Genomic DNA, 15,640 nt, shown 5'->3' on the forward strand with positions numbered 1-15,640 from the left:
TCTTAGTGCCTTGCAAGGGCAGGATCTAGAACTAACGTTGTCTCAATAGTGCTGGCAGTGAATTGAAAACTTAAACAAAAACTGTCTTAACAATACAAGAATTAGAGCTACATTCTTTTCATTGGAGGGACTGAAAAAAAAAACAAGAACAAACAATAATTAATATAATATTTAGTGAAATCAATTCCTGCATTATTTTTAAATTATAAAGTAAACTAAGCTTTTTTTTTTTTTGTTATTGAATAAAAAATGAGGAGAATAAAAGACCAGCAGGGGGATCAAACCCACGACAATCGCGTTGAGAAACATTCGCTGTGTTCTGTATAGAGTGTTGACTACGAGGACGTTGAGGTGACAGCTAACTTCAATCAACTAATCCAAATAAGTAGAGCCTAAAGAGTAGGTCAACAAAAGTGAGTTGGTCAAAGACTGGACGCAATTCACATCCATTTAATGTATTAAAAAAAAGGATTACGTCCATTGCCATCGCGATCACTACAAAATAACAAAGTCCTGAAACTATATTCTGACTAGAACTGAACTACCTCATGCGATCACTACAAAATAACAAAGTCCTGAAATTATATTCTGACTAGAACTGAACTACCTCATGCGATCACTACAAAATAACAAAGTCCTGAAATTATATTCTGACTAGAACTGAACTACCTCATGCGATCACTACAAAATAACAAAGTCCTGAAATTATATTCTGACTAGAACTGAACTACCTCATGCGATCACTACAAAATAACAAAGTCCTGAAATTATATTCTGACTAGAACTGAACTACCTCATTAGACGCAAGACGTTATTATATTAACTTTTTATTTCATATGTATCCATAGTCCTTGTTTTTGTTTTTTAATAAAGTCACAGTCACAAAGACATAAAAATAAACCAAAAATAATCAAATCCCAAATGTACGTGTCAAATCTAGTCTTACAACCTAACACGCTCTATCAACATTGCTGCCCGGCAATACTTTACATTGAAACAAATAATAATTTTTTTTTTTTACTTTCAACTTTCATTTTTTTCATACATTTCCATCCAAGACGACAGCATAAGCTAAGAGTAGGCATTGTAAAAACGATGGATGGAACATGCAAGTGATAAAACGCTTGGAAGTCAAGACGAATATATTGGATGCTAGTTAAATAACAAATATGTAACAAATGTAACAACTATATTTTAAACTAATATGGCTGTAACTAAAATGCTTGGTATAACTTTATATAAAGAAGAAGCAAACAAAATTTGAATATAGGCGCTATGTACCCAACGGATGTTTCATGGCTCCTACATCTTCACATGTTTCTGTCAGACTTCTTCCCCTTGACCTGGTGACGAGCTAACAACCTGATGATGACACTGTGCTAGCAGACGATACATACATCCTTGCGAGCAGACGACAGACACATCCTAACACGTTGACTGGTAGAGAGTTTACCATTATGTATTCAAAGTTTAGGAAAATCTGTTTAGCAAACTTTAGCGCAAACCTAAGGTCTAACTCTAGAGCAAGGATAAGAAGAACATTATTTGTACATTTAAAAAAAAAAATTAACAATATTTCAACAATTTTCTTGTACCATTATTTTTGTACTCAAGCAAAGAACTAAAGGACAGAAAAGAGCGTTTAATAATTCACACATATACCTACAGTTAGTCACATTAAATGTATAGAAGATAGACTAATAAAGTAAACTCATACTCAAATATTACTTGTTAGTTGCATTCTGTTAGTCAATATTCAAAACACTATTCAACCTCCAAATCTCGAATGAGAGAAGAGGGGGGGGGGGACAATCTAGATTTTTTGAAACAGTAACGACATGTTTTGGTCGTGAGTTTGATATTATTTACTAATACCATTTTCTAGTATTACTACTAGACTGTTGACTTCGCCTGTATTGTTATAAAAGTTATGTATTTAATTTTTCATATTTTTTTAAAAAGTTTGTTCAAGTTAAAAATTAAACTCTACTACGCCTATATCTGTTTAGCTCTACTATCAACCCATGGCTACAAGTCAACGACAGCTATAACTCCCCAACCCTCCCTCTGACACACTTCTTTCCTCCTTCCTCTCCTGAAACATTTACTCAGAGAAAAACATGAAAACGTTTCAATTAAAAATACATTTGTACAGTTCAGTGTAGTCACTAAGTTTTGCATTCACAAAAAGAGACAAATGAATGAGGATTTCTCTGGAAAGATGACACTCAAAGCGAGAGAAGAGTCTAGAAGTAAATATTTCAATATTCAGTTGGATCTAGTTTCCGTCTGCTTCACTACAGTCTCAGAAATGAATGCATCTGTGGTTCAAAAAATAAATTAAGTCATTGCCCAGATGTTTGCATCTAGACAAATGAACGTTTTCTATTTATAAACTTCTATACACCAAAATACTTTGGGAAAGGTTCTACAGTGTCTGAAGAGCTATAGAGCGACCTTCGGGGCCTTTCGTCCTAAACAAGTGTCGTTGTCTTATCATGAAATAAACGTCCATACATAACAGACAATGAGATAGAGTGGAAAGATTCTGAAGAACTCTACAGAGGACTCTGTCGGCTCGGAATCTTATTTGATCTTTGATTTGTTTTCACAACTCAGTCACGAAGTCTCTTGGAGACGAGTGTTTCTCTGTGTGGCCTCACAGTCTAAAACAGAGCCTTCTGGAAACAAAATCTTCTTATGAGCGCACTCCAAAAGGTGCTAGATCTCGATGCTGTTAGAGGAGGAGCAGACGATTGGGCCCGTGGTTCCAGGCTCAAGAGAGGAGGCAACATCTTTGCATGCTTAGAAACACAGTTGTACATTGTTACGTACATCTGACACATATTTCAAAGAAGGTCCTCAAAACCTTGAAAGAGAAATAAAAAAGGAGGGGGGAGAGGGCCTGATGATAGTTAAACAGTAACGCGCTGACCTAAATGTGTTTAAGCGTGCAGAAATGATTTATGTTGTAGATAAACCATCAGCAGTGTCTTGGTAAATGTTTATAGATACTTGTTTCTAAAAGTTTGTCTTCATTAGACATTTTCATTTGTGGCGAAAAAAACAACAACAAATGGCTAGCTTTTTGGTGTAACCCGAGTACAGAATAAAGGAATCATTGAAAAGCTATGTTCTTGTTTTTATTAAGTTATATGATAATTTTTGTAAAAAAATTTTTGGCATTGCAGAATTCAATTTTTCAAATACTCTTCTAGCTCAACCCTTTTATAAGTTGGTAACATTAAAACTTAGCGTCCTTGACATTGTTAAGTTAATCGTGAAAAAATTAACACTAGATCAGATTCTATATTAAGCTGTTTTAAAATGAAAAACAAAAGAATGTTTTAAGATAACAATCTACCAACATTGACTTAGGAAACTCAAAAGGTTTGTCATAGAAATACAACAAAAAATTACTTACGTAACAAAAAGTTTACCTATAGAGCTTGCTTAACGGCTTAACAGCGTTTACCCATAAGGCAGTGATTCTAAAACTGTGCTCCCCCCCCCCAGCCCAGGGGGACGCGACGTCCTCTTAAATGGGGCTTGACGTCCTAACAAAAAAAAAAAGGGGGGGGGAGGTGAAGGCAGTCATTTACTTTTCAAGCCAATTCTGTTAAAATTATTACTGTAATTAATTTCTTTGAATATTAACGCAAATTTGAGTGTTTCATTTCCTTTCTCCCAAACATTCCCTTATTTGTTTGCCCTTATAAACCTCTTTGTTTGCCCTTATAAACCTCTTTGTTTGCCCTTATAAACCTCTTTGTTTGCCTTATAAACCTCTTTGTTTCCCCTTATAAACCTCTTTGTTTCCCCTTATAAACCTCTTTGTTTGCCCTTAGAAACCTCTTTGTTTCCCCCTTATAAACCTCTTTGTTTCTCCTTATAAACCTCTTTATTTTTCCTTATAAACCTCTTTGTTTCCCCTTATAAACTTCTTTGTTTCCACTTATAAACCTCTTTGTTTCCCCTTATAAACCTCTTTGTTTGCCCTTAGAAACCTCTTTGTTTCCCCCTTATAAACCTCTTTGTTTCTCCTTATAAACCTCTTTATTTTTCCTTATAAACCTCTTTGTTTCCCCTTATAAACTTCTTTGTTTCCACTTATAAACCTCTTTGTTTCCCCTTATAAACTTCTTTGTTTCCACTTATAAACCTATTTGTTTCCCCTTATCAACCTCTTTGTTTCCCCGTCTCCCAAGCACCTCGGGTTGACATTTCTGAAATATAGACATGCCCATTCCTTGTTACCTTAGACAGTATCAATCAAGGTGAAAAAAAAAAAAAAAGACTGCTACAATTTAATTGTATGTACTACACACAGTCCAAAGTCCAGACTAGTCTCTCTCTCCTAATAATTCAATCTCCCCCCCCCCTTTTTTTTTCTCTCCGGTTCTTCTTCCCAAAGTTTGAGGTAGGGTGCCATCTCGTGGACAGCGCACGTGCCGTGATAACAATCAGTGGGGAGTGACCCCTGGGTGGCGGGGGCGTTGTGCTTTTAGCTTAATTATGTCACTCCCCGTATGTGTGTGTGTGTTTAGGTGGGTGTGACTTCTGTGAATGCATGTTTTATTGTTGTTGTTTTTTTTATAAACTCCCTTCTGTCCGGATCTGACCAGTTGAGTGGAACCTGTCAGCGGGGGATAGAAAAAGGGTGTGTTTGGCGGATGTCTAGATTCTAAAAACTGAGACCAGATAATTTTGTAACAAGGTAAAATTAGGGAGCAGAATAAAACTGAAAAAAAAAATCATATTTATCCAATTCCGTGGTTTGGACTTCACACTTGAACGCTTTCATGTCCCTGTTTTTTAGTAGCCTTTTGGGGTTTATGCCGAAAAAAAGAGCAAAAAGCGGGCAGGGGAAGAGTTACATAATTGGGGTCCACGCCACAGGTGGGAGCCTAGTAGAGGAGACTTGGTCTTGCTTTCTTTGAAGGGGAACATTTTGATATGGGAATGAAATTAGGCACAGAATGATACCATCTGACAGAAACATTGTGTGCTTGGTTTGAGGTTAATTACTATTTGGGAATGTTCGTGAATAAACGAAATAAAACTAATTTTACGAGTTTAAGAATTCAATGGGGAATTTTTATTTTTATTTATTTAAGCCATATGAGTATCTCTTTGTCATCATTATGCAGCGGCGTAGTAACCATGGTGAAAAGGAGGCTCATTGCGTCCGGGCCAAAGATCAATAGGGGTCCTGAGAGGGGGGCATTGAAAGGAGAAGAAAAAAAAAACATAGCCTCCAGGATGACGCAATTTGTTTTTTCTTTGGTCATATTGAACTCTTGGGTTTAAAAGAAAGGCGCTGTGACATATTCTTAGACCCGCGCCCCCGGGTTCATGAGCTTCGCCACCTCGTTTATGCCTAACTTCTTTTTTTATGTCATACAGCGCAATCTTACTGTGACACTAATGAGTCAATGCACTAAGTCTGTGACGTTCCCACAGTCCAACTCCGTCATACCCAACACAAAGTAATAAGTTAATCTTCGGCTTTACTACCAAGATGACTATAACAATATCTCGATAGTTATTGGAGTTTCTAACACAAGAGTCAAGTTGATCAGTGACACACGGCTCACTATAGCTTGAGAACTACTGAGTTTGTAAAGCCGACATCTTGGCAACTGTGCATCAGGATCTTGACGCTGACTCTCCAAGGATTCAACTTATCATAACTTCTAAAACAGTAAATAATTTGAAATATACATTTAGCGTATTATCACTATCACAGGTGATATAATGTTTTTAGTTTCGCCTCTTTAGAAGATATTTGACAGTACAACTGACAGTACAACTGCATCAATGAGATTCGCTTTCGCGAGATCGAGAGATTTCTTGACCAACTGACGCGAAACAATGAAGACACCGTCACGGGCAGACTCCGCGTCTGTCATTTGGGATTCATTCTGATGTCAAGTTTTTGAATGGGACATTTCAATAGAACTTAATTAACATGACACCCACATAACACAAAAAGTGCACTTCGCTAGTCACTGAATGTATGCACAGTGCTGGAGTTACCTACAGGAAACACAAAGTATAGCTTAGGGGCCCCACTAGCTTTGACCCCCCCCCTCCCAATGATTTCAGGCATATTTTCGATCATTGTGAAGAAAGAGCAAGAGAGAGATTGCCTCATGTAGATTATAAGAGGCCTCATCGCTCAACTAGTTTAGGGCCTTATCAAATCTTAATCCGGCCCTGTATTTATATAGTTTTAATTTTAAACGAAGGGAAAGATTAACCACAAAAAAAAAAAAAAAAAGGCGTTCTGGATTTTTCATAAATTAAAAAACAAACAAACAATAATTGAAAATTGTATAACATACACAAATTAGCTTAAATAGTGGGATCTCTCTCTCTCTCTCTCTCTCTCTCGTTTAAAAACAATTTGTCAATCTCTACTTTTGCAAATCAATCTCAAGTATGAGAACCTTAGCGTTTTTACTCCCATTCCACCATCATCACCCCCCCCCCCCCCACAGTAGAATTGTAATTGTCATTGCTATGTCAAATATTCCCATCTATTGCAGACAACTGTCAATAGTTCGCCTTTTTTTTGTGTGTGTCCATCCGGTGTACAGTCTATAGGAATAATAAGCTTTGTATTTCAAAAGTGTTGTTTTTGTTTTTGTGTGCACTTTTTAACTTTGTAAAATCAAATTTCTAAGGGGTTTTTTTGGTTTTTTTTGCTTGTGGCTCAGAGAAATTCTATTCTTGGTAATTTTCAATAGAGCGTCCTTGACTCTTTTTCTGTTTATTACAAAATATCTTACAAGCTCCTTTGTTTTATTTTGTTTACTTTTTTCTTCTATCCGTTCACATTTCTCCATATCGATTTCTTTTCTTTTCTGTTTAAATTGCTTCAAGAAAAGAATGTTAACCGGATCAAAAAATCAAAATGTCAAAGTAAAGTAGACTATTGTGTTTAAAATGTCCAAGTAATGCAGACTTGTGTTTAAAATGTCAAAGTAATGCAGACTTGTGTTTAAAATGTCCAAGTAAAGTAGACTATTGTGTTTAAAATGTCAAAGTAAAGTAGACTTGTGTTTAAAATGTCAAAGTAATGCAGACTTGTGTTTAAAATGTCCAAGTAAAGCAGACTTGTGTTTAAAATGTCAAAGTAATGCAGACTTGTGTTTAAAATGTCCAAGTAAAGCAGACTTGTGTTTAAAATGTCCAAGTAAAGTAGACTTGTGTTTAAAATGTCCAAGTAATGCAGACTTGTGTTTAAAATGTCCAAGTAAAGTAGACTTGTGTTTAAAATGTCCAAGTAAAGCAGACTTGTGTTTAAAATGTCCAAGTAAAGTAGACTTGTGTTTAAAATGTCCAAGTAATGCAGACTTGTGTTTAAAATGTCCATGTAAAGCAGACTTGTGTTTAAAATGTCCAAGTATAGCAGACTTGTGTTTAAAATGTCCAAGTAAAGTAGACTTGTGTTTAAAATGTCCAAGTAATGCAGACTTGTGTTTAAAATGTCCAAGTAAAGTAGACGTGTTTAAAATGTCCAAGTAAAGCAGTATTGTGTTTAAAATGTCCAAGTAAAGTAGACTTGTGTTTAAAATGTCCAAGTAATGCAGACTTGTGTTTAAAATGTCCATGTAAAGCAGACTTGTGTTTAAAATGTCCAAGTAAAGCAGACTTGTGTTTAAAATGTCCAAGTAAAGCAGACTTGTGTTTAAAATATCCAAGTTATGCAGACTTGTGTTTAAAAAGTCCATGTAATGCAGACTTGTGTTTAAAATGTCCAAGTAATGCGGACTTGTGTTTAAAATGTCCAAGTTATGCAGACTTGTGTTTAAAAAGTCCAAGTAATGCAGACTTGTGTTTAAAATGTCAAAGTAAAGCAGACTATTGTGTTTAAAATGTCCAAGTAAAGCAGACTATTGTGTTTAAAATGTCCAAGTAAAAGCAAACTTGTGTTTAAAATGTCCAAGTAAAGCAGACTATTGTGTTTAAAAAGTCTAATTAAAGCAGATCTGTGTTTAAAATGCCCAAATTAAGCAGAATATTGTGTTTAAAATGTCCAAGTAAAGCAGAATTGTGTTTAAAGTGCTCAAGTAAAGAAGACTTGTGTTTAAAATGTCCAAATAAAGCAGACTTGTGTTTAAAGTGTCCAAGTAAAGCAGACTATTGTGTTTAAAATGGCCAATTAAATCAGACTGCTGTGTTTAAAGTGAAACTCTTCAATGAATGTAGGTCCAGCATATATTAGAGTAACTCATTACACTGGATATTATATTTAGTATGGAGACATTGAATGGACTTAGTGTAATTAACAAAGGATGTCCATGCATGCGGCCAGTGGTCAATCCTTTGACAGTTTTATCCGGCATGACATGCGGGTGAACTATGGTGTAGAGCTGAGAGGTGGAGAGAAAAAAGGGCGCTGAGTGATTTTATTATCAAAAAACCAGCAGCACACGTCGGAAGCCATCCAGAGGCGGCGGTAATTGTCCGGCTCGGAACATGCGCTCTTCATTAAATCAGGGGCGGGTCATAGGTAGTAGGCACCCCTGTATAAAAACAAAATAAACTTTCTTACATCCTATGATATGCTGGGCACCGAGAAGAAAGGTTTTACACTTTTGGCAATTGATTGATCTTGGCGCCCTTCCTCCCCAAATATCGCACTCCCTATAAGCCTCGTCTTTGTCTCTTGCTACGCCATCAATTCTTGAATTTGCGATATCAGTAATGAATAACAGAATAGATCAAGATCTACCAACTTTCTAATATAGAGTGAAAAGTAACGTAGCTTCCCGCTGTCACTATTTTTCAACACTGACTGCTGCACGAGAGGAATCAACAAGTTAAAGCTATAGCACTATGTCTTGGGGGTGATAACCTTTTACAGTTTACCGTCTGCCTTCAGCCAGATTTCTGTTTCATCTTCTCCAGAGTTCTCTGACATCTCAGAAAAGTCTTGATAGATTCCAGGAAGAATTTTTGGTTGGCCTTTGATCCGGAAGTTGGTAGGTGACGTCTTAAAAGAAGGAGGAGGACTGGAATATCGAGGCCATTAAATACGTTTTGCTTTAAATTTTTTGCTTTAAATTTTACTTTCCAATTCCACATTATCAATTTAGCGTGCATGGGATTCGAACGTGCAAATATACGAAATTGATTGGTAAATTATAGTAAACATTTTCTCCAGCCAGCTTCTCGCACCCAAAGTTAAATCAGCAAACGTATCTATTAGAATCCAAATGTATCAAAACTGGAGATATAGCTCCAAGTGGGATTAATGTACACATTTAACATGTGTATTCTTTATGTATATCAAGAAATGCTGCAATGATGGACAAGCTATCAAGATGTACATTTCAAAACATGACTTCACCAAACATTTAGCTGTTGACAATGGGGCCACTCAAACCACTGATAATCGTTTTAATAAGCTCCTGCAGCAGCATCAAAGTCTCCTTCCCATGAGAACTTCTTGAGGCGATTTTCTGGTCCTCTTAGTCAACGCCGAAATATCGTACCTCTTATTAAGCTCGTTTGACTCCGGACCACCTCCTGCCTGGCCCACAACAAGTACTCTAATAGGTTCTAGTTTGGGGCTCCTTTAAGCTGTCTGCTCAATCCTTGGCTTGTCTCTCCCCTTCCCCATACTGCTTTTCATTCTTTTCTTTTTTTTTTCAAGGGGTGAAGGGTTATGCATTACGTACACTTGTACCTATTCACGAGACACTGCGGGATGGATTCCGCACCTACAGTAGTTTTAGTAGAGCTTTTGTTGAAAAGTTAAGACATTTCCTTTTTCGTAGCGTGTCTACTACAGTTCCGCCATCCCCCAGTCCACACCCCACCACCCCGCCACCCCACTTTCCTGCTCGGAGAAGCTCTTTTTATACACACTTGCCATGAAGAATGGAACACCTCCATGTGGCCTCCAATTATGACGTAAAACAAGGAAACGCCGCTGAACAAATGAAAGAAATTCACAAAACAATGAAACCAAGAGAGGGAGAGGAAGACAGAGAGAGAGAGAGAACAAGTAAAATAAATAAATATATATATATATAAAACTTATATTAATGTGTATCAATTAGTTTGGATCTGTCATGTAATTAAATTTGTAGTAAATCTAGGCTAACAATAATATATCTGTGCTAAAGATATTTTTTTTGACCAATTTTTGTTTTTGTTTAGCGCAATTGTATGCTATTAGCGTTCTCCACACTCTAGGATCCTATCACTGGTCTGGACCAGTTGGAAAGGGGGGGGGGGAGAAATGTCAGCTTGATCCGAGATTGGGAGTCCCAGAAATAACGTGTACAAACTTTTGGCCAGACAGACAAACAGACAGACAGACTTGATATAAGCTTTGTAAAGAGAGAGAGAGGGTGGTGGAGAAGAACGAGAGAAAAAAAAAGTGGAGGGGGAGGTAGAAACCGACGCAGAAGAAATGCTTTAAAAAAGAATTCAACAGAAAATTCCATGACAATGTTACGAGCAGATGAGACTCTTAATTATTCACCGACAGACTCATCTATAATGGACTATAAAGACTTTAATCTTGATTAACAAATAATACTATATAAAGACTTTAATCTTGATTAACAAATAATACTATGTCAATTACAAATTCGTTTCCATTCCTCCATTTTCAGAGTCTCCTTCTCTCTCTCTCACCCTTTCAACACACGTTCGCACCATTTCCCATTCACACTATGCTGCGCACGTAACAGACAAGAAACCAAAGTTATCTAACACCAGAACTATTTGGTAGCTTGAGAAGAAAGAAAAAAACAACAACAACTCACAAATGTTTAGAGAACTATAGAATTCTTGGATAACTTTGAAATGTTTTTAAAACTTTAGATTTATCAGATAACAGTTCATGTTTTGAATGACATTAGAAAAACTATCGGATATCCACAATCTTTTTTTTTTTTTTACATTCTATTTTCAGCATAGGCAAATACAATTTTATGAAATGGGCGAAAACAAAAGGAAGGAAGTGAGTGTGGAGGAATTTAGAGACCGTGAAGGGAGGTATCGAGCCACCAGTTGTAGCGTCACTAAATCAATAGTGTAAAGGGCTAGGTGGCTCGAAATCCCGATCCTATAAATTATAGACGAGGAATTACATGGGTTGGGAGGGGAGTTAAAACTGAAAAGAAGCTTTAATGTTGTTGTTTTTTTTTTTTTTGTGGTGGTTGAGTGAATAGACGTTACACTCTCAAACCTTTGGTTCTAAGTTTGAGTCAGGTGAGAGAGTGAAACAAAAAATGATCATGTGAGGTAGATCTTCCTGTTGCAAGGAAGAAATACATTGTTTTCTAACCCACTTGGTCCTTTTACTGCAGCGGATTCTAAATTACAACGCCCCCCCCCCCCACTTCTCGCCTCCCGGCAACTTTAGGAATCGATTCTTCTGCACCGAAAAGGAAAACTCAGAAGACATACATTGAGTTAGAGATACACACACGGAACACATTTACCCCCCCCTCCCCCCATTTTTATAACGTGTAACACGTGTGCTGTATGACTGAAAGACATAAATCGCTAGACTACATAACTAGATGGAGAAAGGGGAGAAGTGGGGGGGGGGGGGGGGAAACTGAGGAGGGAAGGTGAGAAGCGCATGAGTTTGAAACATGATGTAGACAAGGAGTTTTAAACTCGAGATTTGACTGAGAGTGTTTTTATTAAAAGTAAAGTTCCCCTTTCAGACCTTGCGATCTATGGGGCATATGATGTTAAGGTCATCTGTTTCCTTGGTCTATGGTTAACGTGCAGGGTGTCATGTGGCCAGCACAACGATCAACCACCTTTACTTCCCCAACTAAAGTCAGGTACCCATTGGAGTTGGGTGGACTCAGGGGCGCCCTAATAATCCCGAAATTCAAATTCCCAGTCTTCACCGAGATTAGAACCCAGGACCCCAGGTTCGGAAGCCAAGCACTTAATCTCTTAGCCACCGAGCACCAGTTTTAATAATAGCAGCACAGAAACCGTCTCCAGGCTACCCCACTCCCCCCCACACCACTTTCCTCACCACCCTCCCCGTGTCCACACAAGAGATTAGAGTAAGAAAAGACATGCTTTGCAAAAGAAAGTACAATTAGGCCTACACACACAGTCAATCTTAAGCAGCAGAAGTGATAGCATTCCTTTGGGCACAGGCCGCAGAAACTCGAAAAGTATCGGGTCCAATGAAATCGATTCTCCGCGCCTTCACTCAGAATTGTGGGAAGAGGTTTCGAAAGATAGTTCCTGGCCGGATATGGTCCTCGGGGCGTAATTTGGGCATCACTGTCATTGGCAATCAGAAAGTAAATTCATTTGATGCGAGTCGTATGATAAACACTTGTATTACTCTTGTATAGATGAAAACTTAATAAGCTCTAGATACAAGAATTACTTATGGAGTACATTTCACATAGGAAGAAAATAAGATAAAAAGATAGGAAGAAAGAAAGAATTGACTACAGGAGGACACTAAAACAAGGCAAAGTCTGCAGAAACTAGGGAGAAATGGTCATTAGAACTTTGTGACTCTGCTGTTGCTTCTGTAGGTGCTGATGCAATTGTTGCTGATTTGTCTGTTGTATTTTGTTTCTGCCATTTTTATTTAGTGTAAATGCTAGAAACTCGTATTAACCCTTTAAACGCCTTCCTTTTACATTGGACCATTTCCGGTATAACGTTTTAAAACTATAAAACAAAAACAAAGCTAGACTAGACTTCATGTTAGGTACCTGTCCCAGAGTTTTAAAAGTCTGTGAAGCATTACCCTACACAGTTTATAAAGGTGTTATTTGTCCAGTACAAACGAACAGCGTAAAAGAAAATCCCCAAAGATGCAAACATGACAGGTATTAGTTAAATATTACCCATAAACATCTACCTCGACATGAACACCCACCCACATACACACTCAATCTACTCTCATAATAACATCCCCAATCTCCAAGGAGCACTGCGTACAGACAACCAACAAATGATCTAAGTTGGCAGCACCCAGGAAGAGTTTCCTTTAATCTACAAATTCCCTACAAAGAGCAATAATGGAAAAACAAAAATAAAAAAAAAAAGAGCTGTGTGTTTGAGGGTGTGTGTGTGTGTGTTAGGCCAACTTGCCAACTGTTAACAAAGCTATGTACTTCAACTGTTTCATCCACATTCCTCCCACCCCCACCTCTCGTGCGCACTCCTCTTGTCCCATCTTCAGGTAAACGTCCCCCCGCGTGAATCCCTCCATGTTAACCTTTTGTTCAAATCATTCGTGTAGTTTTTTCCATGTCCCCGAACGTCAATTTAGAATCCGGCAGAAGTCAACAGAAATTGTTCAAAGCGTGAGTAAAAATGCAGGATATTTGGCAGCAGAGAACATAGATGTTTTTGTTACATTCGAAGCAGCAGCACTGCAGCACGGAGGGAGTTCTCTCTCGGAGAATGCCGTCCCCTGTGTTGCAAGCTCCGGCGAGAACGCTGCAAGGGGCACTCCGGCCCTATTGTTCTTCAAGACGGGACGTCCTCGCATCCAGTCAGCGTGAACTCGCCCGCCCTCTTTTTTTTTTTACTGGAACATCTCCCCCCCCCTCCTTTTCCCCAAAACAATTCCCCCTTTGCAACACCAGTTGGAAAGCGAGTACAAACCCAAACCCCGCCACGAACAAGAATCGCGCGGCTCTTGGACTATGTTTTCTGCTTCCCCCCTCTTCCCCCCCCCCTCCCACGCGACCAATGGTAAAGTTTCCACCTCTTCCCGGCAGGCCACGCCCACTTTCCAGCCCACTTGCCGCGAAGACGGCGGGAGGTCACTCTTCACGTCGAGCTCCTATTGGTTTGTCTCCCGCTGGGGGGTGTGGATTTGCCCCATCCGTCAAACAAACAGGCCAACGGGAGAGCCTGTGACAGGCTCTTGTTGAACGTTAAACAGTTTTTGTTCGAGAGTAGTTTTCCTCCTCCCCCCCCCCCCCCTCTCTTTTGCTTTCCTCTTTTTTTTTATCAGCATAGCCTGCTGGCTTCAGGAGTTACCCGCCTCGTCCGTCTGCTGTGATCTTTTCAAAGTTTGACGGGCACTGGGGGGACGAACTCGACCAAACGGTACATACAGCTCAGTTCCGCGGTAGCTAGGAGTCTAGTCATTACGGCCTCGACTCCGCTGTTTTAAAACTGTGGGCGTCCATGCAACCGACCGTGCACTTCGATAGCTCCCTGCTACTGGACGCTGTTTGCGCCTCTGACTTCACGACAGCATCAGGGCTATCATCATCCACGTAACGCCAGTGTTAGATCTAAGTTGATGTTGTTGTTTTGTTTTTTTTTAAAGTGACAACGTATCCAGCAGGAACTATTGGAGACAAACACTGTGGATTTTTTAATGTGCTGTGTCTTGCCGGGGAAACACATGTGTTCAGAGTGTGTGTTATCACACCGCTAGCACGCGTCTGCGTATGTGTGCATTCCTACAACATTCTGGATACAATGAAATGACTATAATTAAAAGATACATTACCGCTTTTGAAGTGCTGTCTATAAATAATTGAACTAGTTCATTGGTACAGATACTACCATCAGGCCTGCACGTTTTTAATGTGGACCTGGTTTTTAAAAGCGAGCAGGGACTGTTATTGAGGGTTAAGCATCTCTCCATTTAGAAAATTAGATCTATAGTTGTGTGCCTTGTTGTTCGATTTGATTCTAACCTTGGAAACAGTGCATAATTGGCTTGGATTAGCCACTCTGCATTCAAAATAGCCCCACACTACCAAGTTGTACACAAGACTACGGCAGTCCCTGAAAGTGTGTGTAGACTCTAGACCAGGTCATATCAAATAGTGTGCACACCATAGAATTATGTCTACTTCCTAAGTGCAGGACGCAAAATTTACCGGCCAGTGGACTTAAAAATCTGGACTGACCAATCCCCGTGATACTTTCTCAATCCGGCCCAGCTGTCATGTCAACATGACCAGATCAGCGTAAGGCCTGGACACCTGGTTCTAGCAAATTTTAAGTTTGTTACTTGTGACAACCAAGTTTTATTTCTTTCAATGGAATATAATTGCGCAGGTGAGTGATGTAAATGTATTCTATACTTCTTGTCTGTATCTTATAGCCACTCGCCAGCAGTCTGCTAATCAGCGTATATATCAAAACTAGCTAGATCCACTTCACATGGAATATTGTAGTCTTTAAATCCAGACTCTAAAATCTAAATACTATTTATATATAGTAGTACATATTCACAGCATATAGTACAAAATTAAGTGTGTTTTTTTTAACACATTTCATAAAGAGTTTCTTTCGAGACGTTTCAAAAGGTGTTTAGTAGATAAACTTGCAGTCTTTAAACAAAATCTACATGTGTGTGTTTGTATTTTAAACCTTAGTCTCAATGAACTGTCAGAACACTACGTGTATGCTTCTTGTTTTGGTTCTTGTTGCACCCGTCTGAACAATATTCATTAAAACGTTAACCTGTTTTGAAACTCTAAATAGAGAAATGGTCAGCTAACCAAATGTTAAATATATATGTCACACAATGAGAGTGAAATGTAAAGGCAGGAAATAGAAAAAATTATTTTTTAAATATATAAATTGTTGCGTAAACATTTTATATTTATTTCTAAATAACGCTGACCTAATTATCGGACACAAA

The 15,640-nt window shown here is 38.4% G+C and overlaps 1 protein-coding gene across 1 annotated transcript in view; it reads left to right on the top strand.

Annotated features, from left to right (window-relative positions):
- The first annotated feature begins 14,027 nt into the window (after positions 1 to 14,027).
- The window catches only part of LOC106066485 (zinc finger protein ZIC 4-like), a 49,409-nt gene continuing 47,796 nt past the window's right edge, over positions 14,028 to 15,640 (top strand). Inside the window, exon 1 of the mRNA XM_013225529.2 lies at positions 14,028 to 15,051. The gene's annotated coding sequence lies outside the window, so the exon portion shown is untranslated. The remainder of the gene's footprint in view (positions 15,052 to 15,640) is intronic.

The sequence above is a fragment of the Biomphalaria glabrata genome, chromosome 15 (assembly GCF_947242115.1).
Source record: "Biomphalaria glabrata chromosome 15, xgBioGlab47.1, whole genome shotgun sequence".
NCBI lineage: Eukaryota > Metazoa > Mollusca > Gastropoda > Planorbidae > Biomphalaria > Biomphalaria glabrata.